General features: G+C 39.9%; 2 long non-coding RNA genes across 2 annotated transcripts; one reads left to right on the forward strand and one right to left on the reverse strand.

The window, feature by feature from the left end:
* Nucleotides 1-5,639: 5,639 nt before the first annotated feature.
* Nucleotides 5,640-6,612, reverse strand: LOC133727384 (uncharacterized). The gene is made up of 2 exons (XR_009855149.1): nucleotides 6,076-6,612; nucleotides 5,640-5,673 (listed from the first exon to the last, which is right to left on the reverse strand). It is a non-coding gene; the product is annotated as an uncharacterized LOC133727384 (long non-coding RNA).
* A 6,323-nt stretch (nucleotides 6,613-12,935) lies between these two features.
* On the forward strand, nucleotides 12,936-13,396 carry LOC133746396 (uncharacterized). The gene is made up of 2 exons (XR_009864106.1): nucleotides 12,936-13,158; nucleotides 13,236-13,396. It is a non-coding gene; the product is annotated as an uncharacterized LOC133746396 (long non-coding RNA).
* Nucleotides 13,397-13,673: the final 277 nt, after the last annotated feature.

The following is a 13,673-nucleotide window of genomic DNA, read 5'->3' on the forward strand; positions in this document are numbered from 1 at the left end:
GGTCCTTTAGGCAGGCGAGCCTATGCCGAGTTTCGATTGAAAGGGAAATGGGTGTCCAGAGTACATATACCGATTAATCATCGGTGCCAGCACATATGTAGATCACGTATCGGTGCCCAAAGCACATATGTAGATCACGTATCGGTGCCCAAAGCACATATGTACATATGTAGATCATTCGAGTTGACAGAAATTGATTGCTGATTAACCGTGAATAGAGATTCCCTTCCTTTTTGGTTTATCTCTTGTCAACTCGTTTTATTTTGCTTCGCCGACCCAGATTTGAGATGGCCCTCGTTGTTTATATTTGAGAGATGTGTGAGAGAGGTGACTGGGAGGCGAAGTAATGAAATTGCTCGTGGTGAGCTAGTAGCACAACTGGAGGGCTCCTTCTAGCGCCAAATGTTTCTGTGTAAGAAACGGGGTTGTCATAAGAGCTTCCACTTCCGAGATTCGTACCTGCCAATCATAAACAGAGGTCAGAGGGAAGACCGGGCTAGTCGGCCTTCGACCCTCTGATGCCTAAGTCAGATACATGTAAGAATGTAGACCAGGTAGGAGTAAATGGAGAGTGGTGGCTTACCTTGAATGAGTGGAGAGACATGTATTTATAGTGTGGGGATGAGCTTGTCTCCCCTTTGTTTCCAATGTGGGACTACCTGTGGCCTACCCGATACCACAAGTGTATGGTATCGGCATCGTCTTTGGGCGTTATCGGCATCATTTTAAGTAGCTAACGAGCCTTGTGCTTCCGATATTTGTGTCTAGGCGGTATATATACCAACACTTAGTAGTTGGGGGCACTCCTTGTTTAAGATTGAGATTGTCTTGGGCGTCCATAGTAAATTCCGTCGAATTACTATGTGACGAAATTGTTAAGTAAATTTGGGATATTTCGTTGACGAAATTGTTATTGGTTTGCTTGTGCATATGTTAAAGTAGTAGTAAGTAAAGAAAAGAAATTGGCCTTAGTAAAATTTTGGTGCACCTAATATAGCGGGTCGATATCGTAATTTCAAGTAATTGTTCGGTAATTTGAGTTAATTATCGAACTAGTCTCGATTGGTCAAACAATTGTCAAAATTGGTCAATCCTGGTCAAATCAGGACAGGTTAGTCATACCTTGGTCAAACCAGGAAAAGTTGGTTGTACGATTTGTTAATCGTAGAGATTTCAATTATTAGTTCAATGAGATATTAACTATTGAAATGTCGGAACTTAGGACTCCAGTTACCCGAGGAACAGAAGGTTCGCGACTCACGGAGTACGTGAGAGAAAGCATCAGAATCCAGGTTGGGGATTCGGGACTCTCCTCGATTAGTGGTTTTATTCTATTACGTTTTTTTTTTATAAAATGATGCATGTTAAGTCTATGTGGTTTGGTTATGTTAAAATGCAATGCATACTAACCAAACTGTGAGAGATGTGATGGCTTGAGAGCTAAAGGTGGCACTGACTTCCTTGGGTTCGATCCCCTTAACCTCCGGAGGGTTAGCTACACCGGTCAGACGGTGAGCGATCACAATGACGACCCAATCCATGTATGTAGCTAGGTAGCAGACGCTCTCGCTATGCTTACCTGGTTATAAACTAATTTGAGGTAAGGTCGTGTAGTGGGTCTATGAGACCGGCCATCAGGTAATACTTGGATTTGACGCCGTATTTATTTAAGCATCATGCATCGGTTTTCAAATTGAAAAATATTATAAAGTTTGTTGTTCCTTTAAATATTTGGTTTAAGTAAGTTTTCATGTTGGGCGGCCCAAAAATTTATTTATTGGTTTTAATTCTAGTTGAGGTAGAGTTCTTGTTGAGCAGCGAGGACTAAAGCTCACCCCTACAACAGTGTGAATGCAGGTATTGTGTACTGGTGACGGGACAATAACGAACGGAGATGTGTGCGGAACAAGTTCGGTAAACCATCTTCTGGACTTTATTCCGATATCTATTTCTCGAACTTTGTATCCCAGAACTTGTATGAAACTATTCTTGTGTTAAACCTAATTAATTTCTTATTCCTTGAATTTTGTACCTCCCGAGTGAGCATTCATTTCAAGTCTAGACGAACAAATTGAATTTAGTGATTCAAGGATTTTCACCTCAAAATATTTGTAGCTTCCGCTATGTTTATACAAAAAGTTTTTCAAACAAAATGCCTAGCGGTTCTCTAGAATGTAAATCGAGCGTTCAATTTATGTTTTAGAGACTCGCGACATTGTGATGTGCTTAAACTGGTGAAGTGCAGCTTGAGGTGTTACAACGCCTCCGCCTCCAGCCTCCGGTCACAAGGACCACCTCCGTGGCCGAACAGACCACAAGCTGCATAGAGCCCATGGCACTTCTCATATTGTAGCTCCACCATCACCAAAACAACCGGTGATTAATCAAACCTCCGCTTCACCCAAATCCTCCGGTGAACATCTTGAAATATACGGATTTTCTGGACAGGATCCTTTCTCAGCACCGCCCCCTGGTCAACCCGAATAAAGTCCCCTAACGCCCGTCCGATTAGGGTTAGAGGTTTCTCATTTTGCATCGCAATCAGTAACCCTTTCACAACTATCAACTCCTCAAGAAGATGCAACGGCGCCATATCGAGGGCAGACTCCATCATAGTCCGCTAGCAACAACATGGAGTTGTTGTAGAACCAAGGACCCCAGAAAGTACCCATGTACATACCAGCGCATACTTCAGACTATCACAAGGTTTTCATACTAGTATCAGACCTCATAGGGCCACCAAAATGCCAGGTTCGAGGCCCAGACCAGTACCCAGCCGGGTGGTGTCCACAATGGACGACACCTTGGGCGATTCAGAGCAGTGCCTAGCCCGGCAGGGCTCTCCAAAGTACGCATCAGAACTACTTATAAGAACCTAGCAATAGGGGAACTGCATCCCACATCGAAGATATGGAAAAATTCTTCCCTTGCTGAGAGTATATAAACAAAGCTCAACCACCTTCACAAGGGTAATAACTTCTTCCTCTTATCATTACTTTGTCAAATTACATGCATAACCTTACTTAAGCATCAGAGAGGCATAAACCAACCGGCTCGATTTATACCGCTGACGCTGTGTATTTTCTTTGACAGGGTCATGGAGTCATCTTCTTATCCGCCAGTGGGTACAACATTATGTCAGGCTACACCAGAGAAACCAGCAGAAACACCCGATTCTTCACCTTCATCTCCTTAAATTGGAAGACAAAGATGTCCTCCTCCTCCTCCTCCTGCCGGATCAGAACTCTCTCCTTCAATCCCCAAACATTGGAGATCGCCGCCGAGAATGACGAAATCACTACCGCCTTCTTGGACAGAAGTCGGCCACAGAGATAGAAAAAAGAATCGTGGATAGCATCCTCTCCATCAATCAGGCTCACAATGGCCTCTTCTGACAGTGCTGAAGGAGCCACAGCCGCCGTCTTCTTACCGAACTCGATCACACTACTAGCAAAATAAGTATTTCATACGGATTACGCTGACACTGATTTTATAATTTTTGTGTGAAGAGCTAATAACACAGAGCCGCCATCTTCTTACCGAACTTGATCACACTACTAGCAAAATAAGTATTTCATACGGATTACGCTTGATCGGAGCATAATTATGTGAGGTTATGAATTCTGACATGTGATTGTGTGAATTTTGTTGACCACACTTGTGGGCATTATAAGTTCTCTGAGATGTTTGGAAGACATTAGGTCCGTGTCTTTTGTTTTAGTTAGTTCTTTGTTTGCTAGGGACTAGCAAAGCTTAAGTGTGGGGGTATTTGATCGGAGCATAATTATGCGATAATAATGTTGGTAATTCCCATATTTACTTTGTTAGTTTATCTTATTTTCTGGTTAATTTAGTTATTTTTATGTTTATTAGGTTTGCCAAAGCAAGGAAAGAAATATGAGCAAAAGGAAGGAGATATGTGCAAATAATGGAGAAGTGTGGAATCTTGATGAGTCAAGGAAGCATACGGCAACATGAAGAAAAAGATATTCAGCAATTAATTCTCTTGGCTGCTCTTATTGGATAGAAGGATGTCAATGAATCCAAAATCAATCAGAACATTAATAAAGGAGCCTTCCGTGGAAGCCAAGGAATTAGAGTCCCAAAAGGAAAGAAAAAAAAAGAGTTACAAACTGAATAAAATCTCTCCTTGGACGTTCAAGAAACCTATCATCACACATACGGAAGAGGAGAGACGCACAAGAGCTGAAAAAGAAGAAGAATTACAACCATCACCGAAAACGATCGATCGCTGCCTGCCGACGATCGATCGCCGATCAGCTTTTTCCTATTTCTTGGTTTTTGTTGTCTTCTTTCTCCATGAACTCAACTGTGTTTTTGACTTCCATTATGTGTAACTAAATTTCCAGTAGCTAGGGGGCAGTTGAAGCCCCTAGACATGATCCACAACATGCTCTGACATTCAATTTGTTTTCCAATTAATAAAGTTGAGGTTTTGTTTACCGATTTCTCATTGATGAGTTCTATGTTTGTATGCTTTGGAGGCCTACTTAGTATGCATGCTAGGGTTCTAATACTTTGATTATTTGATGCCTGGATCAATAGTTGGATTCCTCAAATTGTCTAGAGAAGTAATTGGTGGTTTTCACTATCAAGTAGACAAAACCCTAGGTTTAGCAAGGCTCTAAGTTATTTGCGATGTCTAGTGATTGCTCAAACTCTTTTCAAACTTAATGATCTCTGCATGTTTAATCTAATAAACGTACCTTTAGGTTGCATTGCTTGGGAATAGTCTAGGTGTAGAGCACTTCCTGCCTAGCGTACAAAGTAAGAAAGGGTAATAGGTTGTGTTCAAGCGTACCGAGCCAATCTGAGCGTCTTCAACTAAGTTAATTGGAAGTAAATTGGACAAAGTGTGTTGTGTGTGATTGTTGGAGGTGGATACTTCCTTCCTAGCTAGTTTCATCATCTTGATATCAACCAATCTTAAATCTGTTCAGTTTCGTTTTTCTTTCTGTTCTCTGTTATTCTCATAGTAAACGAACTCCAAAAATTCCCAAATTTTGTGTGCTGGACGCCTTGTGTGTCTAGTACGTCTCTGTAAATTTTCATATTTTTCTGGGTTGTTTTGGTTAGGATTTTAGATTGTTTTTCGACTGCTGTTCAGTAGGAACTGCAGTCACATTTTTTGTGACTTTCATTGAAGCAATTAATTTAACTTAATCCTCTGCGGGAGACCCTTATTTCCCTATATTACAATTGACATACTTGTAGGAGAATAAGGAAAATCAATAGCTTTTAATTTAGCTATCAACGCTGACACTGATTTTATAATTTTTGTGTGAAGAGCTAATAACACAGATGATCCGTGTCAATTGTCTATTTACACTGAGAAACCGTGTGTATTATAGATTTACACTGAATTCAATGTGAAATAAGCTTTATTGGGTCCGAGGAGTGCTATATACACACTCAGCTGATGTGGCAGTTTTTAATTTGATAAAGGATTAAAAGCAGCAAACACATTCTCTTTCCTCTTGTGCATATTTTCTATGCCCGTTTTACCCTCTATTGCCACTGGTTACATTTCTCACTGAACTCTGTTCATCTCTTCGTTTATCAACCACACCCACCGCTCACCGCCGCCTTCGGTGGTGTTACTGGCACCCTTCTTCCACTTGTTTGCTATCACCTTCGCAAGCTTCTTCTCACCTATAAACTCAACCAATTTAATCATAATTCAATCCAATTAGAACATCGATCGAAATTCAAAACCTGAATAATTCAATTGACAAGCATCGGAGCAGAAAAAGAAAATAAAGAGAAAGTTGAATCAAAATTCAGATTTTCATTGATGCCTTTCTAGGCCAAATTATATAGCTTAATATATACTTCAAGAGAACACGTGGGTGCAAAACTGCTCTTTGATTGATACATAGAGACAAAATGATAAGCTTAATTAGATATAAGGAATGAAGCACATAAGAAGAAGACAAGGTGCAGATGGGCATTGGGTTTAGGATTGCCACATCAATTTCAATCTCTACTTTCAATTTTTTGGAGAAAGATAACAACTTTGTAGATAAATTGATCATGGATTAAGAGGGAACTTACACTTCTCTTTCACCACATTTTCTGGTTGCACTTCAAATTTGGATTTTCAATCTGGGGAAAGAAACCCTAATTTTGAATTTTTGGGGATTTTGGGATTCTTCTGCTGGTTGGTCTTGCAGTTCAACTCATGTTTTAGGCTTTTGCAAATTGGTTGCCCCGATTATAGTTGTTACCATCACTCCCGACAAAGGTGGTTGTAGCCTCTGATACCTCCTCCGTCACTGACAAGATGAAGACGCGATAGAGCACTGGATGTTTGAGTGATCTCAAAGCTTGGGCTTTGCGGAGGAGGCAGAGGCGCTCGAAGTGAGGTCTGTTGGGTTTGAGATGGCGGCGCCGGCGCCTGTTAGTGGTGGCTGCGGTTGTTGAATAATCACTCCAATGGAGTTTTTAGAGGACATAATGTAAACAGTGGCAATAGAGGGTAAAACAGGCATAGAAAATATGCATAAGAGGAGAGAGAATGTGTTTGCTACTTTTAATCATTTATCAAATTAAAAACTGCTACATGGCTGAGTGTGAGCCACACTCAGCCGAGTGTGTGTATAGCACTCCCCCTCCTACTAATATCCGTGTGTGATGATTTTGATAAACAGTTGTATCGAGAGATGCGTAAAACAATTGACACATATTTGTGTCTTTAGGTTTCTACACGGACATGTGTGTTTATTTCAAAACTAAAAGATACGGTAAAACCGTAGGAATTTGCTGTTGAATTACAAAATAACACAAACATGTTGTTGATGCCCAAAAATCTAGCTAGTAGGTCCAATTCATATTGCAACCTAATAAAAAAGAAAGACGAATTACACACGAATCATCATGCCATGCACGTGGACCCAAGCCACATTCACGCACTTGGGACTTACAAGAATGGGTGTGGTGTGGAAGGTAACGGAATTGCATGAGGCCTGTTATTAGTTTTAGGCTCGTTGGTAATTTTGGACTTGGGACCAAAATTCAAGCCCAACGGCCTAACTCTTAATACGGGTAAATGAAGAAGAGATATCTCAAATTGACAAGCCTTATTTATCATAATAACAACTCTCTTTCAAACCAAACAACCAGCATCTTTTTACACAAATAGTGATTTCCTCTCAAATGTAGCATTCTTTTACACAGCATTGATTTTACTCTTACATGTGTAACAGCGGGGACTCAATCACAGGAGCAAATCCTACCTAAATCACAGCAGAAAATCTGCCAAACCTATTCCACAATCTTCTTTAGAGAAAACTTGACAGACCAAGAGGCATTACAAAATCCAGTACATGCATTTAACCTAAGTGATCTCTTTACCCAGCAGTAGAGACCTTCCACCGAGATTCCTTTAGCTCCTGGAATTGCATATAAATAGATACTGCTATTAACCAAAAAGGGACAGAATGGAGGATGCTAGCAAGCTCTCTAGCACTCTTCTTCTCCCATGCTTCCTTTCTCCCAAATCCATCCATAGTTTTCCATCCATTCCAACTCATCTTCTGTCCAAACTCCTTATCTCATATACCTCAACCAGTATACAACACTACTGGGATCTCTTCTTCTGAAACTCACGCTTTTCTAGCTCCCACGCCACACGCATCTTGCCAAACCTCTTTTAGAATGTTCAATTCACTGCCATGAATATGCAAAGAGCTGCTGGGAAGAACACAACAGCAAGCTTCCTAGGATTCTCAGGTCCTTCAAAGTTTGTTGGGACTAGTCTTCGCTAACTCTGACAAAGGGGACAAGATTTTGGGCTCGGTCATGGTGATTTCACTGCCGTACAACCCTGATCAAAAGTGCCCCTACACATGTCAAATAAATCCATATTTGCCTGAATTTCTTTATTCTCTCTTGAGCTCTTTGGTCTTCTGTCTTCAAAGATTCGCCCATCATCAGATCATCTTCTTCTCTTCCAGAAGTTCACGTAGCTAGCGACTCTATATGAGAATGGTCTATGATTTGGGTAATATTTCTAAAATGAGTCTTCTTCTTTCTCTTCAGGATTCAACTCTTTGTTCTTTCCTAACAAAGTTCCTTGATTTACTAACCCCTATGTACATATGAAACATATTTATGCTGCCTGGGGAATGGATGAGTTCTATTGACTGATGTAAGACTTCTCTAACTAGAAGATTTTTTTTTCCTTAGTCCCAGGTTCAATTTTTGTTCATATCAAATATTTTTGCTTTGTTGATTAATGGTTTATAGTGATGGCCAGTTACAATATCCATCGAAATATGAGAATTAAACTTTGAACATCTTCCAACCAGATGTGGGACTTTGATGAACAAACAGAAGATCGATGTAGGAATTGATGAACCCAGATCTGGAAGTCCATAATGAAAAACTCATAAAAGAAATATTATCCAGTAAATTTAGGAAAAAGAGAAAAGCTAAAAATACTACAACAATATAATAACAACATAACGCCCAATCACACGGATCAATTTTTTAATAGTATAACTTTATTAGTTGATTTGATGGAAATGCAGTGTTTGAGGAGAGATAATATGGAGGTGGGTCCCGCTAACAAATTTCACACGGAATTTAAAAACAGTGTGAATAGAGCATTAGCGCCCTCTCCGAAGACAACCGATTATTATTCTGTGAGTTTATTGTGGCTAATGGCTTTTACACACAGATTTCAGTATGTATTTGATACATTATACACTGATTAAAATCCGTTGGGACATATTGTTATCAGTTGGACAGCTAGAGCAAAAAACCCTACCAGAGCCAAAATCGACTTTTTTTCCAAATCTTATCAATTATCCATATGTTCATTATAGATTAATCTGTAATGAACATATGGATAATTGGATTTTATGACAGTTATTCAAGTTTATTGATGATAATAAAGTGGCCCAAAAACATGATAAACAGACAGAACTGTCAAAAAATCCTGTTGGATTTCCTTTTAAGAGGAGCATTGGGATTCAATTTCAAGGCTGCCCTCTTACAGACTGGGCAACAGTTCTTCAGCAAAAGCCACTGTCTGACGCACTTGTAGTGAAATACATGGGTGCAGTAATCCAGCTGCCTAAGATCTTCACCATCAACGTATTCGCCCTGGAAATGTTTTCCCAAATTTGCACCCATATCAAAATAATTAATCAATGTCAAAGCATATATATAAACTAAGGAAGTTATGTACTAACGGGACAATATTACGTACCAGCAGACAAATTCAACATCGCTTATCTTCAACCGGGGCTTCCGTCCGACATACATAGCTGCTCTGATGAGTTTATTTACTTAGATCATCTCCGGGGTTTTCAAAGGTATGCATATAAGCTGCATAGATAGGTGTCACCTGCCATGCCAACAAATGGCAAACTCAAAACAAGTGAAGTCATCTCAACTAACAAGTTAAGTATGCAAGAAGGAAAAATGACAAACTATCGCTGGATGATGTTGAGAGTACAAGATTTTAAGTATCTTAAACAGATTATCAACTAATTTATTGTGGTACCAGCAGAGTGAACAACTCAGGTTTTAATCCCAAAAATTCAACATGATACGTCCTTGGCGAGTTATTTGATCATTGATGATGAGGGAGCATGCATTGAGAGTATGAAGTTTACTCTCACCTGGAAATTCTACGCCTTCAATAACAATAGGGATTGGGTGCTAATAAGTAATAATGTTGAATTATTGGATGCTAAATCCTTCATTGCTAGCCCTTCCTCTCTTTCAACATTGATTCCATCTCATGTAAACCCTAACCCTAAAACATGTACCTGTCGGGTTTAACACCTCCTATAACTGCTAGTTATGTCAGCATTGTTCCGAGCAATCAGAAATTACTGTGGAATTCGGCAAAAAGATTGAGTCTCCAAGAATCTCTAGGGTCTCTTATGAGCCCAACGAGTCGACTAATGGTGACTGGAGCTCAATATGAGCCTCGAAAAATAATTAAGCCCAATACGAGAAAAGAGTCTCGAGCTGGCCTAATGTGAGGAAGTTTCTAGGAGCCTTTCTCCACAACAAATACGGTGAACAATCCTATGAGGTTTACTTAACCACCAAATGATCCGTTGTCAATACGACTTAAGAAGTCCTACCTTCAAGGACCATAAAGTACTCTATATAACCGCTCTCTACATCATAAGGTCTAAAAACTCTATTTTAGGCCCACTGTTTATTAAATATATTACTGACTTGATCGTCGGTGTCCGGTATCACACTAGCAGTCCTGATCACATGGTCAGTTGCTGACCATGGATTTTCTGGTCACTGACCGTCCGATTGAGATCGGACGGTTGACAGCTCTCATCTTAAATCTCATTACTTAGCTGTCAACCGTCCGATCGCAATCGGACGGTCAGTGACCAGAAAATCCATGGTCAGTTGCTGACCATGTGATCAGGATCGATCACACTAGTACCTGTTATCTTGGTCCGAGTTACTAGCGTGGAGAAAATCATGTTACAAGCAACAAAGCACACATCTATATTACTTGTTTACTACTATTTATTTATTTAATAAAAGAGGGTTTGTGACCATAATTGAAAGTTTTGATGCATGTTGCGCGCCCTAGAGCTCTTCTCTAAATTCAATTTTTTCATTGGACCAAGATTGCAAGAATTCAGTTTTCTTTTGAAACCTCTTCTTTGCTTGACGACATAACTTTTTGCCCAAGTAAAGCTCTCACCAAATGTGTTTACATAAGGGAAGAATTTAAAATACATAATCATATAGACGACGTTTCCTTCCTATATTCTCGTCTATCTAATCAAGAGGCTTAATTTATGTACAAGTGTTTAAAGTGTATTGCAGTATAAATGATCAAGTTGTATGTTTAAGTGGTTTTAATTGTAATAGACTCTTTCTAAAAAATTTCATGGTCTAATTGTGATTGACCGCCAGTGCAGGATAACTGGATAAGTATATGAAACACATGGATAGATGAACAAGTGACAGCCCAACACTGAGAGATATAGTGAGAAAAAAGCTAAGATAAGAATCCAAAATCAAGATTCTGAATCTTGAAAATGAACCAAAAATCTCATCTATTACAATTATATATACCTTTAATTCACAATGCTACAGAGAAATGAACGTTAAACATAGTTGATAAAAAAAAGTGAGATCCTTTAGACCCTCATTCATTCACAAAATTATTGCAACCATATACAACCTAGTTATTATGAAATTTAATTTATTAACCTAATACTGTGTAAGCTTTATAATATGGGTTTTTGTCCATTTATCTCATTTTTAGGGGTTTTTTTCCCACTTAACCCATTAAATTTTTTTAATTCCTCCTTATCCAAAACACTTTAACGAAGTTATTCTCAAAAAAAAAAAAAAAAAAAAAACACTCTAAGGAAGTCTTCCATAATACCCCATTAAGTTTTTTTTTAGACTATTTTACCCTCACTTCTTTGTTACTTAGAGAGAGAAAAAAAAAATGGAAGAGAGAGAAACCATAGGAGACTTCGCCAGAGCCCCGTCACCAGCTGCCAGATTTCGGTCATCGGCCGCCACCCACCAAACTTTTCTAAAAACCTCGCCGGAGGTCGTTGGAGATTTCATAAGTCGCCGAAAAGGTTTATTGCCCCCAATAGAGGAACAATAAACCTCTATTGCCCCCTTTCGGTCGCCGAAATGGGAATTAATATTCCTAAAATTAGACAAATAAAAATTTGATTAAAGAAAAAAAATGAAGAGATTATATCAATTCAAAACGTCTATTGCCCTCCAATAGACGTCTATTACTCCCCCAATAGACATTCAGAACTTTCAAGGAGTTCAACCGTGAGACGTGAACAACGACACCATCGACGACGCGACCGATCTTGTGAGCCCCCGAAAATTTTGTTTAATTTTTGAAGGTAAATTTTTCGCCAATAAGATTTTTCACAAGGTCACTCAAGTGAAGGAGTTGAGTTCGAAGATTTCTTTGGTGACGAGATTCTTTAATTTGGGCCATGTGATTTAGGTTTGGGCCGAGATTCTTTCATTTGGGCCTAGAAGGTTACAAAAGTTTAGAGACGCGACCGTTTGTCAAAGTTTCGAAGACGATAAATTGAGTTGTGACAAAGTTTTGGATTCTTAATTTTTACGAAATTGAGTTTTGGGCCTAGGCTGAAGTCAAGAAGTAACTTAGGAAGTTCCGACGATAAACGAATAAAGGAAAATGTTACGAGCCCAAAACCGAAAGCAATCAGCTAAGAGAGTCTCGTAATTCGTCGCAAGGGTAAATTCCGTATTTCGCGCACATTAGTATAAATAGGAAATTGAGAAAAACCTAGCCTCATTTTTCCTCATCTCTCCCTCTCGGCCGCATCCTCTCTCTCTCTTTCTCCCCCGACCTCTCGCACACCCTCTCTCTTCTTCCTCTGCAACCGTCGGAAATGCCATTCTCCGGCCACCACCTCTTGTCACCGCCACCACCAATCAACTTAGCACCAAAATCTGACCCAATCCCGAGCCTCATCACCCACATGCACTGCCTCCGGCCTCCAAACCGCGACACCACTGCCTTCCTTAATCCTTCGATTTCCAGTCGCCGATTCACGCCACCAATGCCAGAAATTGAAGCACCAAGCCCTAGAGAGCAAAACCCGAACCATAGCCTCAAATTCCGACCACCGGAAAATGCCATGCAAGCTCACCGGAACTCGAGGTTCTGCATGTCTCCATTCCCCTATCTCCAGCTCGAATCGAGCTTCAACACTTCCATAAACGGAGTCGGAGCTACACTATCCTTCGAAACCCAAGCTCCCGACCTCCGACTCCGACAAGAGCCGCCTGGCGCGCTACACGCGCCGCCGCTGGCGCATCGACCACCGTAGCTCCGCCACTCATGAACGCCGGATCTTCGTACGTTCCCGATTAGGTAATTGTCGTACCCTCCTTTAGTTGAGACATTCAGTTTCAGTTTGGATGGAGAAATCCCTAACCCACTGTCACTTAACTTCGAAATGAGGTTCTTGGATTTCTGCAAATTGGAGTTTCAGAGAAGATGAGCTACTGGGGTAGCTTTGGTTGAAACCAGAAATGATGGAGACTTGAGGTTTGAGGAATCTGCGTTTTTGAAGATGTTGGAGAAGAGAGAAATTATTGGTTCAGTCCAATTGATATCGGAGATTGGTAAGGATTCTCAAACTCGGTTTCTGGTTATGAAGATTGGTTGGGGGTTGTCTATTAACTTGTGTTTTGCCTGCTAGGAATCTGAATGGTTGACAGTGGTGGAATGCAGATACGTTGGATTAGCTTCTAATTTGGAAAAGAAGAATTGGTAAGGGTTTGGGTATCTTGAACATGTATTGTTGTGATCTGATTGTATTAAGTTGAAGTTGTGGTTTGATTGAATAAGCGAAATGAATTTTGGTTTGCAATACTGAAATGGTTAGTGCTCCAGAGAGTTGTCGGTTTCGTTAGAAAGTTGACGTAATAATGAATTGAATATGAATTGGCTTATGTATTGAGAAGGTTGGCTTTGTTAAATTAAAGAAGTGAATCTATTGTAAATTTTGGAAGTGTAGTAATGGTTAACTCGGTGGGCTCTTTCAAAGAAATGTTGATATGGAAAAAAATAATAATAATAATAAGAGATATGGATACTGCCATATCGAGGCAGAAATGGGTATCAATAGGGGACCTTA

The sequence above is a fragment of the Rosa rugosa genome, chromosome 1 (assembly GCF_958449725.1).
Source record: "Rosa rugosa chromosome 1, drRosRugo1.1, whole genome shotgun sequence".
NCBI classification, from domain to species: Eukaryota; Viridiplantae; Streptophyta; class Magnoliopsida; order Rosales; family Rosaceae; genus Rosa; species Rosa rugosa.